Below are 23,653 nucleotides of genomic sequence, written 5' to 3'. Positions count from 1 at the left end.
AGGCAGTGATTAGGACAAGCACATTCAGAAATACTCATTTCTGTTTTGAGTTCATTTATGAGTTCTGTGTTTTAACATTTCCTTTGTAAGCTTCAGATAGCCTCTCATCCAGATATGGCAGTCCTAGACATTGATCTAACTTAAAACACTATTGCTTTCTGGGTGACCAGAACACTTTCTGGTGACAACACTGGTTCAGCCAAGACTCTGCTCCTAATCCTTCCTAGTTCAGAAACTTCTGTCCTTGGGACATTTCTTTAATTCATGTTTCTCTTTTCTGTTGAAGTGGTTATTACTAGTCCAAAAATGAGTTTGCATGAGTAGCTCATTGGTCACAGTTATTTTTATCTTTCCAACTGATGACTCTGAAATGACTGTGGCACTTTGAGGAGATCTTATCTGTTGCCATTCTTAAGCCTATTCACAAAACTCTAGCCACATCAGCCTTCTTTTCTGTTCTGTAAATATACCAAGTGGATTCTAGCCTTGGGGTCTTGTATACTTGTCCCTCTGTGGGCAATGGTCTTCCCTGAAGACTGTTGCTTGGCTATATATCCTCCTTGTCATTTAAATCTCAGCTGAAATGTCCCTTCTTCAAAGAGGTTTTCCTTGGCAACTCACTATAAATTAGTACTCCCCCCCCCCCCCCCAACACTCTTTATTACATGGCCATGGTTTATTTTCTTCTTAGCATCTAATGATGAATCGATATTTATTTCTCATTTATTTCCTCTGATGGGGACAGGGATGTTATGTTTTGTTCACTGCTGTATTGCTAGCACCTAGAACAGTGTCTGCCACAGTAGGCATTCCAGTAAATATTTGTTGATTGACCAAATGAATGCGTACTTTTTCTATTAACTATTTATAAAATCCTTTTTCTTTTTTTGGTAGTCAGGAAAGTACAATTGATATTCTTACAATTAATATTTATCTACTTTTGACATTTTTATCTTCCTTTACTGTTCTATTCCCTACTTGAATTTTTTTAGAGGAAGGGGGAGAGAGTCTTCTAGTTTTCAAACCCTTGAGATGTGACTGTTTCAATTTATCTACTGCTTGCTAGATAGGTGTGTGAGCTGGTGCAGCCTAGTCACAGATGCAATTAACAGGTAGGAAAATTGGCTCCTAACAGCTGCTTCAGTCCTGCTTGAGTTGGCCTCTTCCCCAAGGGACTGTCTGTGTCTGCCTAACAAAATGAAATTGCCTTCCTGTAAACATTTTTTTTTTCTAGGATTATAGAAGAGAAACAAATTCTAGGTTTATGAAATGAGTTAAAATGTGTCAACAGAATAGAAAAGACTAATGACCTGCTGCAGTAATTTGAATTCTGAGGCACGGCAGCAACATTTATTTTCAGAAGAGTTGACATTGAAACTGTAGCACTTTTAGTTCTATTGAAATGACTTTATCATGCCAGAAGGGTAGATTTAATAACTTATTTATTGGTGTTGGTGAGGAAAGTGACAGTTCTCTAAAATACAATGTTTGACCCTCAGAGCTTTGGTTTGTAGCATAGATTTTGCGTCCTTGCTCCTTCAGTTAACTCTACGGAAAGGGGCAGATTTTGGAAAGAATACAACTTGATTTCCTCTCCATTTCATTCGCCAACTGTTTGATTCATTCAGTATGGGTTGCATTTGACAATGATAGAAGATGTTAAGCATTGCGTGTGCCATAACCAATACATATATCCATTTTAAAAAGATATGAATGGGTTTTATGTGAACAGTATGCCAGTTCTGGGTTTTATGTTGACATATGTTTCGTTGTTAGCAAACATTAAGTTGGTCTGCATTGCTCCTTTTTTGATAAATTTTGTTTGATGTGATTCGTAATCTGAGCTAGTTGTGAAATGTGCTCCCCTTAAAAGTCACCTTCTGATCAGTACTCCCTTCCTTTCATCATTTTATAATTTCTGGCCTTTCGTGAAACTAAAAGAGTTTGTGCCATTAAATTCTGCTTTAATATTTTGTTATAAAATAAGAAGCTTCTATTATGAGGGTATTAACTTAGGTTTTTGATGAATGAGATGTGCCTTTGTTATGCTAATATGATGACTTATGGTGGATATCTAGGTAGCTACAGGATGGGGTCTGGTCACCAAAAACAGCAACCACGTGATTAGAGGGTTGGGACTTCAGGCCAGTCTGATCTCACAGGAAGTGGATAAAGTATGGAGACAGAGTTCAGTCATGCGGCCAGTGATTTAATCAATCATGCCTGTGTAATGAAGTCCCAAAAAGAACTGTGGACACCAAAGTGGACCTTCTTGGTTGGTGAGCATATTGATGTTCTGGGAGGATGACACATACTGACTCATGGGGAGATAGCATGGAAATTCTTCATTTGCACCTGCCCCCCAACCTTGCCCTTTGTGTATCCTCTATAATAAAACTGTAATTATACATACGCTTTCCTGAGTTGTGAATTGTCCTAGCAAATTATCAAACTGAGGATCATGAGATCTCTGAATTTATGATCAGATGAGTAGAAATGCAGGTGGCCTGAGAACCCCTGAAGTACAGCTGGCATCTGAAGTAAGTGCAGTCTTCCTACAAGAGATCCTAAGGGGGATCCTGTGAGACAAAGTACCAGAGACATCACTACAAGCATAAAACATACAGACATCACAATGACTCTAAACCCATATCTTTCTATAATAACACTGAATGTAAATGGATTAAATGCGCCAACTAAAAGACATAGGGTATCAGAATGGATAAAAAAACAAGACCCATCTATTTGCTGTCTACAAGAGACTCATTTTAGATCTGAGGACACCTTTAGATTGAGAGTGAGGGGATGGAGAACTATTTATCATGCTCCTGGAAGCCAAAAGAAAGCTGGAGTAGCCATACTTATATCAGACAAACTAGACTTTAAATTAAAGGCTGTAACAAGAGATGAAGAAGGGCATTATATAATAATCACAGGGTCTATCCACCAGGAAGAGCTAACTATTATAAATGTCTATGCGCCAAATACCCGAGCCCCCAGATATATAAAACAATTACTCATAAACATAAGCAACCTTATTGAAGTAAGTGCAGTCTTGTTTGGGATAATGCTCTTTGTGCTTGTGGGTGGGACCAGTGTGGGTGGTTAATGCCAGAATTGGACATTGCAGCACACTCATTTAGGGTTGAAACAGAATAGTGATACACATTTGTTATAATTAATGAATCAATATTAATACATTATTATAAACTAAAGTGCATAGTTTGCATTAGGGTTCATTCTTTATATGGTACAGTTGCATGGGTTTTGACAAATTCATAATGTCATGGGTCTGTCATTACAGTGTCATACAGAATAGTTTTGCTGCTCAGTAAATCCCATGTTCACTTATTCATCTTCTTCCCAAACTCCTGATGACACTATTCATCTTTTTACTGTCTTTATAGTTTTGTCTTTTTCAGATTGCCATATAGTTGGAATCATATGGTATGTAATCTTTTCAGACTGACTTCTTTCACTTAGCAATATGCTTTTAAGGTTCTGCCATGTTTTTTTGGTAACTTGATAGTTCATTTATTTTTATTGCTGAATAATACTTGATTCTGTGTATTTACCACAGTTTATCCATTCAGCAATTGAAGGATATCTTGATTGCTTCTAAGTTTTGGCAATTGTGAGTAAATCTGCTATAACATCCATGTGCAGATTTTTATATGGACATTGATTCTTAAATCAGAGTGCAATTGCTGGATCATATAGTAAGATTAAGTTTAGCTTTGTAAGAAACTGCCAAACTATTTTGCATTCCCACTGGTAATCAATGAGAGTTCTTGTTGCTTATATCCTTGTCAGCATTTGGTGTTGTCAATGTTTTGAATTTTAGCCATTCTAAAAGGTGTGTAGTGTGGTCTCTTGTTCTAATTTGCAATTCCCTAATGGTATTTGATGTTGAGCATTTCTTTATATATTTATTTTCTATCTTTTAAAAAAAATGTTTATTTTTGAGAGAGACAGCGTGAGTGAGGGAGGGGCAGAGAGAGAGAGAGAGAGAGCACGCGCCCTGGACAGAGGATTTAAAGTGGGCTCTGAGCTGACAGCAGAGAGCCCAATATAGGGCTCAAACTCATGAACCTCGAGATCATGACCTGAGCTTAACTTGGATGCTTAACCGACAGAGTCACCCAGGGGCCCTTATTTTCTGTCTTTATATCTGTTTTGGTTAGGTGTTTGTTCAGATCTTTTGTCTATTTAAAAAAAAAAATTTTTTTTTAAGTAATCTTTCTGTCCAAAGTGGGGCTTGAACTCACATGATACTAAGATCAGGAGTAGTCACATGCTCCACCAACTGAGCCAGCACCCCTTTTGTCCACTTTTTAATCATGTTTTTTGTTATTGTTGAGTGTAAGAGTTCTTTGTATATTTTGTGTAACAGTTCTTTATCAGAAATGTCTTTCACAAACATTTTGTCGCAGGGTGTGGCTTGTCTTTCCATTAACCATGCCTTTTGTAGAGCAGATGTTTTTCATTTTAATGAAGTCCAACTTACGAATGATTCCTTTATTTCTTGGGTCACGCTTTTGGTGGTATACTATGTAAAAACTCATCACCAAACCCAAGGTCACCTAGATGTTTTTTAATGTCATCTTCTACAAGTTTGTAGTTTTTGGCTTTACATTTAATTCTGTGATCCTTTTTGAGTTAATTTTGTGTAAATTTTGTTTTACACTTTAAAAATTTATAAAGTATTTCATGCATACAGATAGATGTAAAAACTAATGTAATGACCCACATATAAGGTACCTAGCAAATGGCTTTATAAAATAACATTTTACCTTGTAAATCTACATTAAATCTAAAATAAATGCAGTTGAGTCCCCTGTGAATCCCTCTTAATTTCATCTTTTTCTTATTCTCAGAACTAATCAATTCTGTGAATTTGGTATTTTTCAAATTCAATCCATGCAATGTTTTTATAGTTTATTAAATATTTATGTCTCATATGGTAATGTTATATATTGTTTATATAGCATATCGTATATAGAGTAATTGGTATCGTATAATACCATATATAATTGATATTGTTTTACAAGTTTTAAAGTATCACATTAACATTATGTGTATTACATATACTTTAGCAACGTGCTTATTTCAAAACAGCATTGTTTATGTGATTTAGAGGATTTTTTTTCCATAGGAAAGAATATGTTAACTGAGAGCTATATAATGTTGAAGAGTTAATTTATTATTGGTTGTAATTTTATTTTGGTTTCTCATATTAGCATAGATATAGTTCTGACCTGAGGGTTAAATTTTTGAATGCTCAAACATTATATCTTTAATATTTGTAATGTGGTGTGTTTTTAGAGGCTTACAAAATTAATACTTTTTAAAATAAAAAAATAGTAATATCTTTGTTTTAGGAATTTTTTTTTTGGGTGTGTGTGTGTGAGGGGAATTTTTAGAATGCACACACAAGTGAGATTCGATTGTTGATATGGTATGGTGTTTTGCAGCTACCCTGTTAAGGATACTCAACAGAAGCCAGAAAAACTTAATTATTTAAACTGTGTTGCTAGTTGGAGAGCCTGCCTTTGATAGATTTCTTTTTGAGGGCTCTTTTTAAGTTGTGGATTTTCTTTACTATAACCACTAGTTTCTGAAAGAAAATACCGTTTCTAGGTTAAATCAGAAGATCTCTACAATTCAGAGTGTAGGTAAAGCTGCAGCTTCCTCCATTAGCTTCAGGAAAGTGACTTGATTTCTGTAGGGGTAAGAAGGATTGACTAATTATTTATGCTGATCTCTGCAGCCAGTTTCATCCAGTAAAAGCAGAAGCTGTCGTTCTTTGTAGAATTTCCTGTGACCTAAATTAAATCTGTACCATACAAGATTGCCATCTTTAGAGAAGGCTACTCCCATTGTCTGCTGTGTTAATTGTGCATGCTAACCTGTCACTGTTAATTTAATTATTATTGCTCATTTAAAAACCTTTAACTGGTGTCTAGTTTGAGTTCTGTAGCAAACAAAAACAAAACAAAACAAGCTTGTGTTTGTACACATTTGAAAAATAATGACCTCTCTCTCCCCCAAGATCATTTATTATAGGTTGCAGAAAGCTGTGTAATGACATTTCCAATCCCGATTATTTTTCTATTGACATCTTGAAAAATCTCTTCTGTTGTAAAGCATCATTGGCAGATTCAGTTGTAACTTAGAACAGCCTAAAATGCCAAGAGAAGTGACCTTCAAGTTCCTGCTCTTCCTACTCAACTCTTGCATGAAATGCTGAAATAGTTTCTCCCCTGTGTTCTCTTCAAGGATAAAATGGGTTCCAGATTTCTTCTCTTCGCACCCGTCTTCTGTTAAAAGACTGTGTTCATGTTGGTGCTATACTAATAAAGGGGTACTGAAAAGTGACTTTTTCCTATTGAATTTTCCAGAGTTCATTGTTTGCATTATGCTGTGGTTTGTATCATTTTATGCACAGGAATTGGCCCTTGGCATATGTTTTGTAACATTATCTCTAAGACAAAGGTGTAAATTAAAAATTAATTAGTGTAGAATCTCTGTGCCAGAGTATAGTATATCTTCTGTTTGTGATTTTATGTTTTGGTCTTTATATTACAGGTGATGTACTCAGACATCAGGATGTTATAGACCTGTTAATTTCAGACACATAATCAAATTTTAAGTTTGGTCATGTAGTTACTTTTTAGGTTATCGATTATAATCTCAGTGATTATTCTTCCTTGATTTTTAAAAATCGATATTTACTGAAGTTTTCTTCTCTCAAATAAGTGAAATATTTCTGGCTCCTTTAAAAATAAATAATATTACTTTTGTCTTAGCATACATAGAACAGTTTTGCTGTGTGTGTGTGTGTGTGTGTGTGTGTGTGTGTGTGTATGTTTTAAAGTAGAGCTCTCATGACTGTATCGTCTTGTCTCATTTAAGTTTATTTGGGTTTCCTTTACTCCCCTAACTGTTTCCTATACTTTTGGAGCATGGAATCATGCTTCTCAATGCTGGCATCCTGAGGGTTAGGCCCATCTCTTACTGGTTATTTTGTTGTCTTTGTCTATTTCCCTATCACTACTCATTTTGCTTCCTCCCATAAACACCCACTCTAATCTAGTTAATATATGTCTTTAGATATTTGTGTATCTTTGGAAAATACATAGTGTGTAAGTTTGTAATTTTCATGAATGCCATTTGGCTGTACATCTCATTTTATTTTTTTAAATTCGGCTTTTAAATACTTAAATGATGTATCTTTTTTGCTGTATATAATTCTGGTTCATTACTTTTGACTGCTGTAGAGTATTCGGTCATGTGCATATTCTTACCCATGCATACTATGTATCCATCTTACTTACACACTCCCCTAAGTGGCATTTATGTACTATAAACAATACTGCAATAATAATCTTCATTTTATTTTGTGGAGATACATGCTGAGGAGTGGTATTGATGGGTTGTTGGGAGTCTATTATTAAGTTTACTAAGTATTGCCAAATTGCTCTGAAAACAGCCAGACAGTTTATACTCCTTTGAGCTGTGCATGAGGATTCAGACCATTTTTCAGTGTAAGCAATGTGGCAACCTAATTGGCTTGAAGAGTTGCATTTATGGACATGATTGATAAACTCCCAAATTATTTGTCTATAAATAAGGTAAAACCAAAATGGGTTACTGTCAGCCCTCTACTCAAAAGATACTCATGTATGGAAAAGCTGCCTTGGTTCCTGATAGAGGTTCATGTAAAGGGAGATTTTTGCCAAATAACTCAGCACGCTGTGAATATTAGATTCTTTGTGCCCAGCATGGTTCTTGTAATACAAACGTGAATGAGGCAGAATCTTTGCTCCTGAAGCTCTTTGGTTGTGGGACAAGTGAGTACAGTACTTTGTGATTATCTTTTTTGGGGTGATCTGTTTGCTTCTTCTGTGAGAAGTTGGCTCTGGTCACAGCAGCCCTGCTTGAGTCACTGTTACTCTTTCTGCCTTGCTTTCTAAAATTAAGATTCACAGGTACCTGGCCTATTAACTATGACCATTCAGGATCCCATCAGTCCATCATCCTACCTGACCTAGTAAAAGATCCCCTAGGAAGGGGTGTTAGTGTGGTCTTTGCATCCCGAAGTGTGTGGTGTTTGGGGTGGGAGGGATGGCATGTTAAAAGTCCCTTTGAATTGGTACAGTGGAAATCAGAAAACATTATCTAGAAGTATGGATTAATTAAATGTAGGAAGAGGCAGCATGATGTATATGGCAAGAAGGCAGATAATAGTGCTGGGCAAAATAGCAGACAGAACACATTTCCCAGCCTTCACTCATCTAAATTCTCATTGAAAAGACCAATAGATAAATACATGGATGGGGGAAAAAAACCCTTCATATGTGTTAGAAACTAGAGCTTGATGCTGCTCATATGCCAGAAAACCTAGGATAATTTTTGGTAGGCAGTTCTTCAGTGTAGGAGAACTCCTAACTTGGGAGGGGCAGGGGCACCTGGCTGACTCAGTCCATAGAGCGTGCAACTCTTGATCTCAAGGTTGTGAGTTCAAGCCCCATGTTGGGTGTAGAGATTATTTTTAAAAAAATGATAAAATATACCCGAAAAATTAAAAAAAAATATATATATATGTAAATTTGGGAAGGGCAGTCCTTTTTTTTTTTTTTTTTTTTTTTTTTTTTTTTTTTAAGAGACAAAGAGCATGAGCAGGAGAGGGGCAGAGAGAGAGGCAGACACAGAGTATGAAGCAGGCTCCAGGCTCTGAACTGTCAGCATAGAGCCCATTGCAGAGCTCAAACTCATTAGTGGTGAGATCATGACCTGAGCTGAAGTTGGATGCCCAATTTTCGGAGCCACCCAGGCTGCCCGGGAACAGCAATCTTGAAGAGTGGTCCCACAAGGCACCTTATTTATATTTCTCTTGGAGCTCCTGGTTGGTTCAGTCGTTAAGCATCTGACTTTGGCTCAGGTCATGATCTCACGGTTAGTGAGTTTGAGTCTCACATGGGGTAATTTCGAGCCTGGCTTCCGGTGAGCATGAGCCCCGCCTGCTTCCAGTGAGCTCAAACCCCATTTCAGGTGAGTCCTGTTTGTTTGTTTGTTTCTTCCTTCCTTCTTTCCTTCCTTTCTCTTTCTCTCTTTCCTCCTCCTTCTCCTGCTCCTCCTGCTCCTGCTTCTCCTCCTCCTCCTCTTCCTCTGTCCCCCTCCTTGCCCCTCCTGGGATTCTCTCTCTGCCTCTCATTCAGTTGCACCCTCTCTCTCAAAAAAAATTTGTCTCTTGCCTCCCAGACCAGAAGTATTGGTACTTTGTAAATAGTGTTCATAGACCCACAGTTTGCTGCTAATACCTCCCTAGAAGGTACCTATCTACATAAGCAGCCTAGTTCCTATGTTAGCAGCTGTCAATACCACTATTTCAAACTCTATCCAGGTTGTTTGATCTCCCAACTAGCAATGGAGTGAGGTTTTTGTTCTCAAAAAGATTCAGTCATTAAAAGCTATGAAAGCTGAATATCAGTTATAAGAAGAGAGCAATCTGATAGGATTCTAAAGGGATAGAAAATATAGTTACAAAAATAAAATCTGCTGTAGATGCAGTGAGTAGCAAATTAGAAAAACTTGTGAAATCTTTCCCAGGGTAGTATAAAGGCAAAAGGTGGGGAAATGAAGATGACTGGAAAATAAGGTAAGTCTGGAGATAAAATGTACAAATAATAGGAATTTTGGAAAGAGCGAGATGGAGCAGATAATAGTAGAAGAAAACATTTCTGACTCAATGAGAAATATGAAAATATATTCTTCTGGACTTTCCACATTTGGAGGCATTTCTGCTAGTGACGCTATGAAAGGAGCTGAACTGATGAGAGCCAACCTCTAAATTCTCCCATGAAAGATCAGAACAACAGGCAGGATCAACAGGTGGAAAGCCAGCAAGATGGAAGGCCTTCTTCCAGGACTAAAGGGTCATCAGGACCCAAAAGACTGCATGGTGGGGTATGATCATTAGAAAAAAGAAAGAGTTAAATTGCTATATACAGGTGATAATGATGATCAACCTAAAAATTGAAGAAAATTATTACTTGAAAACCCATTTGAACTAGTATTAAGTTATATGGTGTGTACCCACTAAGTATATGGAGATCAGGAATTTTCAGTAACATCTAGTTAGCAGCTGTAGTGAAAAAAAATCCAACAAGTATTTAGAAAGAACACCCCTAAGAAAGAAGAGAAGTTATTTTAAGAAAACTTAATTTTACAACACCACATAAAGAGACTTAAAGAAGTAGAGATTAAACATGTTTCTGATTAGGAAGACTTGGTATCTTGTGGATTCCTTTCAAGTCAATGAATTTAATATAGTCCTAGTAAACATCCTAACCAACCTTTTTGATCAGAGGTGGGATGGTAGTAGAATTTACCAAATTTTTCTGAAACTGATGTAGAAGAATACGTTTAAAAGAAGAATTTTGAAGGAATGGTGTTATAGAGTTGGAATTGTACTACCATGTATTAGAAGATTTTATAAACCTGCAATAATTAAAACCATATGGTAATGACTAAGAATAGAACATCTATAGTCCTGAAAAAAAAACAAAAGACATATTAGTATATGATAGTGCTATCATTTCAATTCACTGGAAGAAAGAATGAATTAGTTAACAAATGGTGGTAGGAAAATTGGTTTATAAACTGGAAGATTATAAATTTATTCATACTTCACACCTTAAACTAAGACTTCCGATGGATAAGATATTGAAATATTCTTATAGTGGAATAGAAGAATTTGAGGAAATATATATGTAAGCATATGATCAATTAGTGGAGAAAGGCTTTCCTGTTTTTAACATTTAAGAAAATATTTCTTACACATATATAATTTTTAGAAGAAAGAAATATATAAGCAAAAAGAAGAAAAAAATACCCAGAATTCCACCCAGTCCAAGACCACCATTGATAGCATGCTGGTTGTATATAGGAGGGTTCCTTTAAATGCAAAATAAAATGAAGAAACCACATATAAAAAGTGATTTGGCAGGACTCCTGGGTGGCTCAGTCAGTTGGGTGCCTGACTCTTGATTTTGTCTCAGGTCATGATCCCAGGGTTGTGGAATCAAGCCCTGCTTTGGGTTCTGGACTGAGTGTGAAGCCTGTGTAGGATTCTCTCTCTCTCCCCTTTTACCCCATTCCCCCACTCACATGCATTCTGTCTCTTTCTCTCCCTTTCTTAAAGAAAAAGAAAAATGATTTGGCTGCAAGGAAAAAACAAAGGTGTCAAATATTGTTAAAATTAAAAGACAAATGTTGACTATGAGCAAATATGGATGCCACATGATAACAATTTAACACCTTTAATAAAAGAAGAGGTCTCAGAAGTGAGTAAGAAATTAACTGAATAGGAAAATGTGTAGTCATGAATAAGCAGTTTGTCAAGGAAGACATAGAAACAATCAGTAAACATGGGAAAACATTGTCAGTCTCATTAGTTAACAAAAAAATTGAAAATAAAACTGCAATGAGATACTTTTTAAAAAATTGAGATACTTTGGGGCACCTGGGTGGCTCAGTTGGTTGAGCGTCCGACTCTTGATTTTGACTCAGGTATGATCTCATGGTTCGTGCATTGGGCTCTTCACTGATAGTGTGGAGCCTGCTTGAGATTCTCTCTCACTCTCTCTCTCCACCCCTCCTTTGTGCACATGTGCTGTTTCTCTCTCAAAATAAATCAACATTAAAAAAAAATTGAGATACTTTTTAAATCTACCAGATTGCTAAGACTTTTAAAAATAATTTCCCTGTTTTAATAATAAAATAGCATGATTTTATTTCTTTAAACAAGCACCCCAGCATTTATAAATCCAAGTGAATATTTACCTTTCAAATAAGTCTGTTTGAGAATAGATGCCAGTGTGGAAGATGTTGCTTAGAAACAGCCACTGTCATTAATAAAATTTGTATTTTCCTCAAGCTTTTCTGTTAAAAAAAAAACTTAGTAAGAATCAAATAAAGTATTACATGGTGATCATATCTTACTTTTTTTAGGTTCAGGAAACAATCAGCCCTTGTGTTTTGGTAAAAAGACCCAAATACTCATTGTTGATGAGGAGAAATATGGTCTTACATCGCTAGGGGTAGAATCAAATGATATAGCCATTCTCTAGGACAGTGTAGAAAAATGTGTTAAAAGCATTCGTGATCTACATACCTTCTGACTCAACAGTTTTACTTAAAATAATTCATACTAAAGAAACTATCAGCTGTGCAAAAAGACATATATTCTAGGATATTTGGTGTATATTACATATATACACATGTGTATATAAGGATATTTATGATATTAGAAATAATTAAAATAGAAAGTTAATTGAATTTATTATATATGTATAACAGGATGCTGTGCAAAAATTAGGAATGCTTTAACATAATAGTAAATCACAAAAACTGAGTATACACTTTAGACAAAACTCTGATCCTAGTTACTCATGCAATTATTAAGTCATTCACTCACAAATATTAGTGACAACCCAGGCATTGTTCTAGATTCTAGAGATAGAATACTGCTTCGAGAAAAAATAAAAAAGATCATATCTTTGCCTTCATGGAATTTACAGTCTAATCAGCAGAGACAGAAGAATAAATAAATAGTCAATCAGAGATAAGTGCTTTGGAGAAAGATATGGCACATGATAGGCAGAGAGAGAGGGAGAGAGAGAATCCCAAGCAGGCTCAGCATGGTCAGTGCATAGCTTGATGCAGGGCTTGAACTCAACAACCATGAGATCATGACCTGAGCTGAAATCAAGAGTCCAATGCTGAACCGACTGAACCACCCAGGCACCCCCACCTCTGTGTTTTTCAAATTTTCTATAATTACTACTTTTAAAATAAGAAAAAAAAAATTAAAATGGACTTCTGCTTTTACTGTGCTCCCCCTTACCCCAATTTCAAAGTATTTAAAAAATTTAAGAATTATGTTTCTTTCCTTTTAGTGTTAGGCATTCCCTCTGTCTGGTAATTCAGATGGTGAGTAGGTCCAACTCTTAAATTAGAACCAAGATGTTAACTGACTAGTGAAATTGATTGAGGAAGGAAATTACACCTTTTTTCTTTCAGGGTAGAGAGGACTATATTCAGCATTTCCCCTATCATCTTTGTTTTCTTTTGTGAAGTGAACTTTAGAAACCTATTTTATTACATCTTTTGATAAATTTGATACTGTAAGGTTACATTTTTACTTATGTGTTCTGCTGTTATTACATCATCACCTGATGCAGAATAACTCAGGGACAAAACACTGTGCAGTACACATCAGTAGAATGGCCATGTCTCAGTCATCTTTACTAATGAATGTGAGTTGTGTTGCTGATTTTCTGAAAATCATTTGTATGAATCATTAGAATGTAGTGCTATGAATTTTCTCCAGTGACTTACCTTTCTGATTTGCTTGATTATACCAAATGTTAGAGCACTTATAAACCAATTCAGTCTAAGCAAGGTGAGGGTTATAGTGGGTGAGAGTGTGCCAGTTGGCAGAGAGGGAAAAAAAAGTCACACTCACTTCAGACTTGGCTATAGATAATCTGCATGAATGATTTTCTTTTTAACGATAAATCAACAAAATTCCCATTATCTGGAAGCATAACTTGAGTTTTATTTAACCCTTGCTTTGATTGGCAGTGTCTAGTCCTCTAACATTACCTAGGAATTGGCGATTCTGGCTTTTTGCTCTAAGAGTACCTTTCTAGGTGATGTGAGGAACACACTGGCCAAGGTAAAATTTTGCTTTGCTTTGTATTTTGGTTTGAAATCATGCTTTACTAGTAAATTGCAAATCTGTGGTCACACTTGTTTTACACTATTAGTTTCAGAAATAGCAAAATCACTTCATGGCCTGTTGGCTGTACTTTTGTCCATTAATAAAAATAAATGTGATTTTTTTAATAGAAAGAGAGAAATATCTCCTCTTACATTTTAGATTTTGAAGATATTTATTTTTTTGTAGTCTAAAAAATGTCCTGTATACCTTCTGTATCTTTCTATACCAACTGAGCAACTTGTATGGTAAATAAATGTTTTGTTATATCTGATTTCTTTTTTTGTTTGCCTAATTGGAATATAAATATTTAGTTGTTTTCTGATGACCTAATACCTTTCTTTTAAGGTTTATTTATTTATTTTTGAGAGAGAGAGAGAGAGAGAGAGCGCGAGCGAGCACACAACCAGGGGAGGGGCAGAGAGAGAGGGAGACAGAATCCAAGGCAGGCTCCAGGCTCTGAGCTGTCAGCACAGAGCCCAACACTGGGCTGAACCCATGAACAATGAGATCATGACCTGAGCCAAAGTTGGACACTTAACCGACTGAGCCACCCAGACGCCCCTGTTTTCTGATGATCTAAAACCAGTATTGTTGTTTCTTGAATGCTTAAGTGGAAACAATTCCTTTGCTTTAAAAACAACTATCTTGCCTATAATGTTTATGCTTTCCAAATTTCTTAATTACTTCTATGTGAATTGTGTGTGTCACTGGAAAGAAAAGAGACTGCCATCACTCAAACCCACGTTGAATCCCAGCTCTGCCACTGAGTAACTAGCTGAATGAATAGCTGTCAGAGCCTCAATTTACTTATCAATATGACGACCTATATTATTGACCTGTTGTGTTATGCTTCCAGTATTATGCCTAGTGTGTGGTATGCAGCCAGTAAGCAATACTTGTTCTATTTCTTTTATTTTATATTTTAAATTTGGCTGTGTATTGAATAGAACCTTTGGTGATTTTGTTGCAGTACAATTTTTATATAGAGCACTTTTGAAGGCAGTCGAAAAAGAATTATCAGTTACTAAATTTGGTCTACATGGTGTTAGATCTTTGACTTGGGTCTCGCCTTTTTTATTCTTTTTAAAGATATTTATTGTACAGTTTTACAGTATATTCAAAACATAGACTTGTGCCAGATACCTTACAAGATCCCTGTGGTAGAAGCTTGCTATATATTGTCTGTAATCCCCATAACTGTAGATACATTTTTTTTTTTAATTGAGGAAACTGAGGATGATACCTGGAAGGCTTTTAAAAAATGTATATGTAATAATGGGCCTGCCATTATGGGTTAAAATCCATATGGTATATTATAAAGTGATCTTCTGATGTATTGTTGGAGAATGAAGTTTCCATTATCAGACTTTAGTCATCTCCACTGGGACTGAGAGTAGTGGTCTTCAAGAAACTGTGAGAGAGATGAACTGTGGTATTAAAGTATCCTTGAAGTCAGTGTGAACGACTGTTAGTGCTAGAGGGTTTTTTTCTCTCTCCTCCTCCTCCTCCTCCTCCTCCCCCTCCTCCCCCTCCTCCCCCTCCTCCCCCTCCTCCTCCTCCTCCCCCTCCTCCTCCTCCTCCCCCTCCTCCTCCTCCTCCTCCTCCTCCTCCTCCTCCTCCTCCTCCTCCTCCTCCTCCTCCTCCACTCCTCGTTGCCCTCCCCCCCACCACATGTGCTATTCCTACTTCCATAATGTGCTCATCAATTAATTCTTAAATCTTCCAAGTGTGAGTACCTTCCTTAAGTTTAGTCCTTTGGTTTTTGTAATAACATTGCAGTTTTTCTCCTTAAAACAGAATCTTTACAATGATTCTGATTATATCAAAAGGAAAATCTAACAAGTGTTTGAATTTTTTTTAAAGTTGATGTGGTGTTTTAGTTTATCAGGGTTCACATAAGAGGAACTAACAGCTATCTATACTTAGTATTTCTTTTTTGTTAATTAGGAATATTTAATTATGGTCTTAGTGTATTTTGTTATTATTGACATAATGTTCCAAAATGTTTTTAAAAGTGGTCAGTTGTCACATATATTTATACATATGTTATAAAAAGGAACTTGTTTCATAATTATCTGCCTCTTACTTATGAGGAATATGAGTGTTAAAGAAATGCAGACAGATGTTTGGAGTACATTAGAGCCAAGTTTGATTTTTTTCATCTTGTTGGCATAGGAATTTACAGTGATTCATTGGGTTGTTTCTTTATTTAACTGGTTTCATTTTAAACATATCTTTGCCCCAACAATGATTTACTTAATTTAGAACAGTATTCTGATGAGTACAGGGACTAGTTTAACTTAACATCCAAATATTTGATTCTGTAATTATTAAAAATCAATATAAACATTTTACCACTGTGTTAGTAATCGTTTAAGAACACTTTTTAGTATGAAAATATTTGGTTATTTTCTTATTTCTAAAATCCTGGTTACTTATTTCTTATCTTTTTAAAATATAATTTGTCTAATGGTATTAATTATTACGTAAAACAAAGAGTCCCATCAAAAGTGTTTGGATTTTCTTTGCATATTCTGAAGATTAGGATTATTCTGCCTTGGTACACTTAATTTCTGAGGATTTTCAAAATACAGTACAAGAAATAATTTTTCTTTTGTCTGCCTAAAGTATGAGCTCATTTGTCACTGCTAATTTTTTTTATACATCTCACAAGTCAGGCTGCTTCCTAAACAGAATAATATCAGGAATATAATAAACCCTGATTGATTCCGTGTTTAGGGGTAAATGAGGTACTATCAGATTCAGAACCATCTTGACATCTTAGGGAGTAGTCCTCCCACCATTGCTAGGATATTGGATCCAGAAGCCAAGAATGATTTTTTTTTCTCCTAGATTACCAGCCAGGAAGTTTCTATGATGAGGGAAATATTCCCAGAGTTCAGAGAATGCTGTCATCATATGGGAAGTATAATTTGAAACAAGGAGAGAGGGAGTCCCAGAACATACCCAGCCCTACATTCCATTTATGCCAGAAGAAAGTGTAGTTTAATTTTCATTTTAATGAACTAGGTATGACTTTGTTTTGAAATGGTTCTGACATTTCTGTTACTATTGGAGATATTCTGTCCTTTTATTTCTCTTAGTTTAAAAGTTCTGTGTTTACCCCTCTGTTTAAAAGATTGCCAAGACCCAGAATTGTGTGGTTTTTGATAAGAGTAGTTGGAAGTGTTATTGATGTTTCAGAGAATCCCTTTATCAAAGATAATTGGTCATAATGGTGAAGTTCATTATGTCATTTTCTCTAAAATCCAAAGATGACTCTGGGTAGAGATGGGGGACAGGGAAACAGGAGGAGGATGTTAAGTGTTCAACATAGAAGGCTGGAATGGCAGAGCAAATGGGGAGATTTTATCTGTTATAGTCTATAGGGAATATTTTGAGATCAAATTCTTTTTTTAATTATTTATTTTGAGAGAGACAGAGACAGAGCACATGAGCCAGGGGAGGGGCAGAGAGAGAGAGAGAGAGAGAGAGAAGAGAGAATCCTAAGCAGGTTCCCAGTGACAGCTCCAGCTGAATGTGGGGCTTGATCTCAAACCGCGAGATCATGACCTGAGCCAAAATCAAGAGTTGGTTACTTAACCTACTGAGTCACCCAGGCACCCTGAGATCATATTTCTCTTACAATTTAGAAATTTAATAGATTCAAACTATATTGCATTAGATTTCTAAATTATAGAAGTTAGTTTTAGTCTACAGTTATGGTTTATTTTTTAAAATTATAATTAGTGCTAATTTTGTGTTACATTCATATTACCTTATATTTGTAACGGGTTTTTTTTTTTTTTTATCTTAATCTATTCTTCGAAACAAAGGAGGCTCAACTTAGCTGGTCTAGATAAGGTTGTTTGACTCTTGGATATGAAAAATAATGAACTGCAGAGAGACAAAGCACAAATTGTTGGGTGCTGCTGTTTTATTTGTCTAGAAAAACTTGAAAAATAAAATTCTAGTAAACAGTAGAGTTGTTCTTCAGAGGGTTTTGCAGTGATTATTGAATGTTTTAATAAACATTTCCCCAGGGCCTACTTTGTGCAAGCATCATGCTCAACACTAGGGATATAAATGCATGAGATGAAGTGTTTTATTCTTGATGAAGACCATGGGAGAGAGAGCTGTGTGAATAATTGCCATATGATGGGGTAGACATTTTATTACCAGCTTTTGTAGCAGGTGATTTCTCTTGGTTGCAATGACACTAGGGAATAAAGAGAGACCAAGGTCAGAAAGCCAAAAGTCACCACATGGCTGAGGGAGGCAGCCATTCCTTCTTAGGAGAATCTTTCAGAAACTCTTCTTATTTCTTACACCATGTATCAGCAATTTCAATGATGATAACCAAGAGTAAAATCAAAATATGTCATAAGACATGAGAATATTTTTGTTACAAAGAGGCATTTTGGTTATCATAACAAAACCTCATATATTGGTGCTGCTTTATAGCTAATCTTCTAAAGATATTTTCTATTGGGAGCAACTTCCCATTTTGCAAATAAAGAAAGTAAATAAGGAAAGAGTAAAGGGCCCTCTGTAGTGGTACTACCAATGGCAGTCAGTTTGCTCTGCTCTAATTGGGTGCATCTATAAATTTGGTGTTGGAAAGTCCATAACATTAGGACAAATAGCCTTGTGCAACAGAACTTACTTGAGAGGGCTTTGATGATGCAAAAAATTAGAAAACAGAGGCCTATAGGAGATACACATTTGCTGTTTTTATTTCATTTCTTGGCTAGTTGAAGTGGTTGGTATTATCCTTTCTTATTCTTTAAAACATCTTATAAAAAATGAAACACTTCAAAGAACCTTTTATCTCTCTGTGCTTTAGTTCTGTTTATGAGCTGGCATGCTCTTTTCCATTAGTATCATGAGCTACTCCTAGAATGCTATGTGTATCCAACAAAAGTTTCCTTTTTGGAAATTACAGCCAGTTTTGGTTCCCTTTACTTTCATTTAGGAACTTTCAAAATTGGTTATTAACTTTTTGATTACTTCAGAGATAATAGTTTTAATTATTATTAAGTATACACTTATTTTTTCTATTTGAGATTTTCTTTATTATACTACTTTTGAAATTAAAGGTGTTTGTAGACCACTCAAAAGATTCAAAGCCTTGAGTTTCGTAAGTGGTACTTGGGTATGCTTTTTTGTTTTTAACTGTATTTGGGGCAAATTATTGCTCACTCCATGTGCTAGAATTTCCCCTGATGTAGACCAAGAATATTCCTCACCTTTTCTGTAAGAGTAGTTTAAAAGGTAAGTCTAATTTATTTTGAGTGATATTCGTCATTAGATCAGAGTGACTATTAAATTTCAAAGCATTATCATAATGATTATGATTATTGCTGAGTTGGAGGCAGTCTTCTCTGGAATCTATGTTATTAGTCTTCTTGGTTCTAGTGCAAGGTTCTGCAAAGCTTTCCTTTTGAGTTAAAGTTTATAGTTTTGCCATCATCATAGAGTTTACAGAATGTTGACCACATTGTTAGGAGGTGCCAACTCAGACTGCTTGGTAGTAACTGCCTGGAGAACCTGTTGACAACTAGGAGGCTTGCGGGGACATTTGTGAAGGAGTGGTACAGTCTAATAATGTCTGACATGATCACAAGTTGGGAAGGGATGGAGTAGGATTTGTGTTACTTACACCATGTGTTTGCCAAATCCATAAAGGGGCTTTAGAGTAGAGTAGGGATTTACTCCCACATGTAAAGTAAAAAGTCATTCTTACCATATCCCTTGTCAGAAAATCCTCCCATCTTTGTCCAGATACCTCCAGTGGGGGGCTGACTACCTCCCTGAGTTCCCATTCTGTTGTTGGACAGCTCTGTTAGAAATTACCCCCTGTAGTATTCATATGCCTTTCCATTTAGTTGTTACTCTGTATTGAAAGTTCGTGAAAACCTAATATAAAGGGTTTCTGACAAGAGTAAATTATGAGGTGTTTGTTTGTTTTGGTATCATTTACCAGCTGCCTTTTTGTCCATTTCAAAGAACTTTAATTTCAAAATAAATATAAGAAGTTGCCTAAATGGTATAGAGGGTTGCTGTGTCCTTTTCACGCTGTTTTCTCCAATGGTAACATCTTACAAAACTGTAGTACAATAACAAAATCAGGAAATTGATGTTGGTACAGTCCACCAACCTTATTCAGATTTCACCAGTTTTACATGCTTTTGTGTGTATGCATGTGTGTGTGTGTGTGTGTGTGTGTGTGTGTGTGTGTGGGTGGTCCTGTGTAATTTTATCATATATGTAGATTTGGCTAATTGCCACCATAGTTAAGATACAATACAATACTGTTCCATACCCCCAAAGAGCTCCTTCCTACTTACCACTTTATAGTCATTCCCAGTCCTCACCCCTATTCCTCATCCATGGCAACCACTAATCTGCTATCCATCTCTGAAATTTTGTCTTTTTGAGAATTTTATATAAACGGAATCATATAGTACAACCTTTGAGATTGGCTTTTTTCCACCCAGTTCAATTCTCTTGATATCTATCCAAGTTGATTACATGTATCAATAGTTATTCTATTTTTTTGTATCATTATTAATGTTTTTCCTTAAGGCCACAATAAATATTTGTCTATATCAACAACTTTTAAAGTATTATAAAAGTGGTGAATTCACATTTATAGAGCCATTATATTTGAATTCACCTATTACATGATACATAAGAAATCTCAACTTTGACCATTTCTTGCTGAACTGTTAGGGCTAATGGGAGTGCAAGAGTGTCACACGCTCATCATCCAATCACCCCGTTTGTGCTACTTCCTTTGTGGCCACGGGTTGTCTATCTGAAGGGATGATTATGTGGATGAAATGAGACATAAAGTCAAAATACAAATTTTTCTATACCATGTCAAACCAAAATAAATATGTAAGGTACAAATGTAACCTATGGTTATGTCTGGTATAATGAGATTGACAATTAGAGATTTTGGGTTTTTTTTTTAAAAAAGAACTTGTCTTTATTTTCCATCTTGTCTATAGTGAATGCATATTTTATCTTTGTTTTTCTATTTATAAAAATAATGCATACTTATTAAAAGTGGAAATGTGATAAAAATACATACACTAGAAAGTGAAAACCTACAGAAATCTCCCCCCTAAAGTTAATTATTATGAACTATTGTATGTTTTTTTTTTACGCATACATTAAGTTTTTGTTATTATTATGAAAACAAACTAGGGATTTGCTGTGCACATTGTTTTGCCTCTCTTTTACTAAGGTATCTTGAATATTTTTTCATGTCTGTACACATGACTTTACTAGCTATATGGTTACTTCACTATGTACATGTACTATTCATTCATTTACTCAGTTACTCCTCATTGAATGCCTGCTGTGTTCAAGGCACCATGCTGGGGAAACTGCAATAAATAATACATGAAACTTACATTTTAGAGGGAAGATAGACATTAGTAATGATTAATTCCTCAATTGACTATTTGATTACAAATGTGATATTGACTAGGAAAAAGCAGTACAGAGAGCTGTGCAAGTAAGTGCCTGTCAGATCACTCAGCCTGGACTAGGAACCAGGGAGGAGCTCCCAGAGAAAGTGACTTCTGAGCTGAAATCTAGGGATGGTTATGTATGGATTAGGAAGTAACTGATGAAAGAATAGTGCATAGATGAATAGAAACTCAGCTAGATATTCCCATACATGGCTGGAAAGCTGTATGTCACAATGGCAACCTTTTTTTTTATTTTTTGGTATAGCATTACAGAAGTTTTTTTTTTTTTTTTTAAATCTACATTCTGATTTGTCTACAGTGAACATGTATTTATCATGTAACTAAAATAAAAAGAAAAACCAGAAGTGTTGAATCACTATATTGTACACCTGAAACTAATATATCACTGTATATTAACTAACTAGAATTAAAAGCTTTAAAAAAAATAAGTGGGTGCAGTAAATAAAAAAAAGAAAAACCATAAACCTGTTTGATGTACAAATACATATACTCATAGGGGAAAAAAACTAATAAAATCTTTCTCAGTGTATTAATACTGTGGTGGCATTATAGGTAGCTGCTATATTTTTAACAAAATTTTTTAAGAGTAGTATTAGCTTTATAGAAAAATTAAGATGATACAGAGTTGCCATATGCCTCCCCCCCCAATACACACATATACCTTCCCCGACACACACAGTTTCATCTATTCATATCTTACATTAATTTGGTACATTTGTTACAGTTGGTATTTTAATATTGATACATTATTATTAACTACCCATTGTTTATTCAAGTTTCTTTAGCTTCCTTTTGGCTGTGACAGTTTCTTATATTTTCTTTATTTTTGATGTTTTTGACAGGTTTTTTTTACATTTTTTTTAAACGTTTATTTATTATTGAGAGACAGACACAGAGTGTGAGCAGGGGAGGGGCAGAGAGAGGGGCAGACAAAGAACCCAAAGCAGGTTCCAGGCTCTGAGCTGTCAGCACAGAGCCTGACGCAGGGCTCGAACCCACAAACCACGAGATCATGACCTGAGCTGAAGTCGGACACTTAACCGACTGAGCCACCCAGACGCCCTGATGTCTTTGACAGTTTTGAGAAGTACTGGTATATTGTAGAATATCCCTCTTTTGGAATTTATCTGATGTTTATCTCATGATTATACTGCAGTGTGGTGGGTTTTTGGTAAAGTGCCCACAGAGGTAAAGTGCCAGCCTCATCACATCATATCAAGAAGTACCTACTATCAACATGAATTATCACGTTGATATTAACCTTGATTACCTGGCTGAAGTAGTTGGTGTTTGTCAGATTTCTTCTGTATTGTAAATTACTTTACTCCTTCCATTTCATACACTGCTCTTTAGAAGGAAGTCTTTATGCAAAGTCTCTACTTACAGAATCAGAGTTATGCTTCACTTCCTTGAGGGTAGAGTATTTACATAAATTATTAGGAATTCTTCTGCACAGGAGATTTGTCTTTTCTCCCCAGTTTATTTATGTATTTAATCATGAGAATGAACTCATGGAGATTTATCCTTTAGGTTTTAACCCAATAGTATATTTTATTCAGATGATTCCAGCTTTGGCTGGAGCTCTTTCACTTGTCTCTTGGACATACTCCATCAACAAGGTTTTGTGTTTGTTTTTGTTTTCTAAGTGTTTCCTTATTTTCTGACACTACAAGATGCTCTAGGCCTATTGTGTGTTGTCTGTCACAGACCTACAATCACCCATTTTTCAAGGAGCCTTGTTTCCTTTCATTGGAGGATAGTATTAAAAACCAAAATCTTGGGTGCTATTATATTTTTCTCTATTTTTTTTTCTTAGTTCTGGTCCCCCCCCCCCCCCTCCTTTTTTTCCCCTTAAGATCTCTGGTAAACCAAATATGAATTTTACCATGGCAGATTTAGGTTAGCTCATTAAATATTCATTTCCTACTACCTTTCCGTCCTTTCCTTCTTTCTTAGACATCTTTCAGCCAGGGGTGACCTTGTGACACAGTGATGGCCAGAGAGATACTAAATACAAACCTCCTGGGGAAGGGTTTCTTTCCAAAATCAAGTCAAAACCTGGAGGGATATATTTTGGGGCTCTTCAGCCTTCGTCCCGTCAAAATGGAATTGATACCTGAATGTTCGGCATAAGTATGAAAGCAGATGCTAGGGAATGCACAGTAGAGAGATAGAAGGGACTTTGTTTTGTGATGTCATTGGTGACCTATATGGTTGAACCATCCCTGGTTTGCCCAGCTCCAGACTTCTAAAATAAGGTAAACTCCCATGTGTTAACTATTGTTCCTTGGTTTTTCGGTAATTGCAGCAGCTGAGCACAAAGTCTTAGCCAATTCAGATATCAGTTTGGTTGGCAAAA

General features: G+C 35.8%; 1 protein-coding gene and 1 long non-coding RNA gene across 15 annotated transcripts in view; one reads left to right on the top strand and one right to left on the bottom strand.

The window, feature by feature from the left end:
* LOC122221760 overlaps window positions 1-23,451 on the bottom strand; it is a 30,712-nt gene extending 7,261 nt beyond the window's left edge. The window contains exons 1-2 of the long non-coding RNA XR_006203425.1: window positions 23,314-23,451; window positions 11,848-11,946 (exon numbers count right to left, since the gene is read on the bottom strand). This is a non-coding gene — a long non-coding RNA (uncharacterized LOC122221760). The remainder of the gene's footprint in view (window positions 1-11,847; window positions 11,947-23,313) is intronic.
* The window catches only part of PEAK1 (pseudopodium enriched atypical kinase 1), a 370,979-nt gene that overhangs the window by 127,902 nt on the left and 219,424 nt on the right, over window positions 1-23,653 (top strand). The window contains exon 1 of one of the 14 annotated variants that reach the window (XM_042941336.1): window positions 23,519-23,552. The exons of the other annotated variants lie outside the window; for them this stretch is intronic. The gene's annotated coding sequence lies outside the window, so the exon portion shown is untranslated. Of the gene's footprint in view, window positions 1-23,518; window positions 23,553-23,653 lie in introns of those variants that run through there. 14 annotated transcript variants of the gene reach the window in all.

This window comes from Panthera leo, chromosome B3 (genome assembly GCF_018350215.1).
Source record: "Panthera leo isolate Ple1 chromosome B3, P.leo_Ple1_pat1.1, whole genome shotgun sequence".
Taxonomy (NCBI): domain Eukaryota; kingdom Metazoa; phylum Chordata; class Mammalia; order Carnivora; family Felidae; genus Panthera; species Panthera leo.
This window is presented reverse-complemented; position numbering and strand designations above follow the sequence as displayed.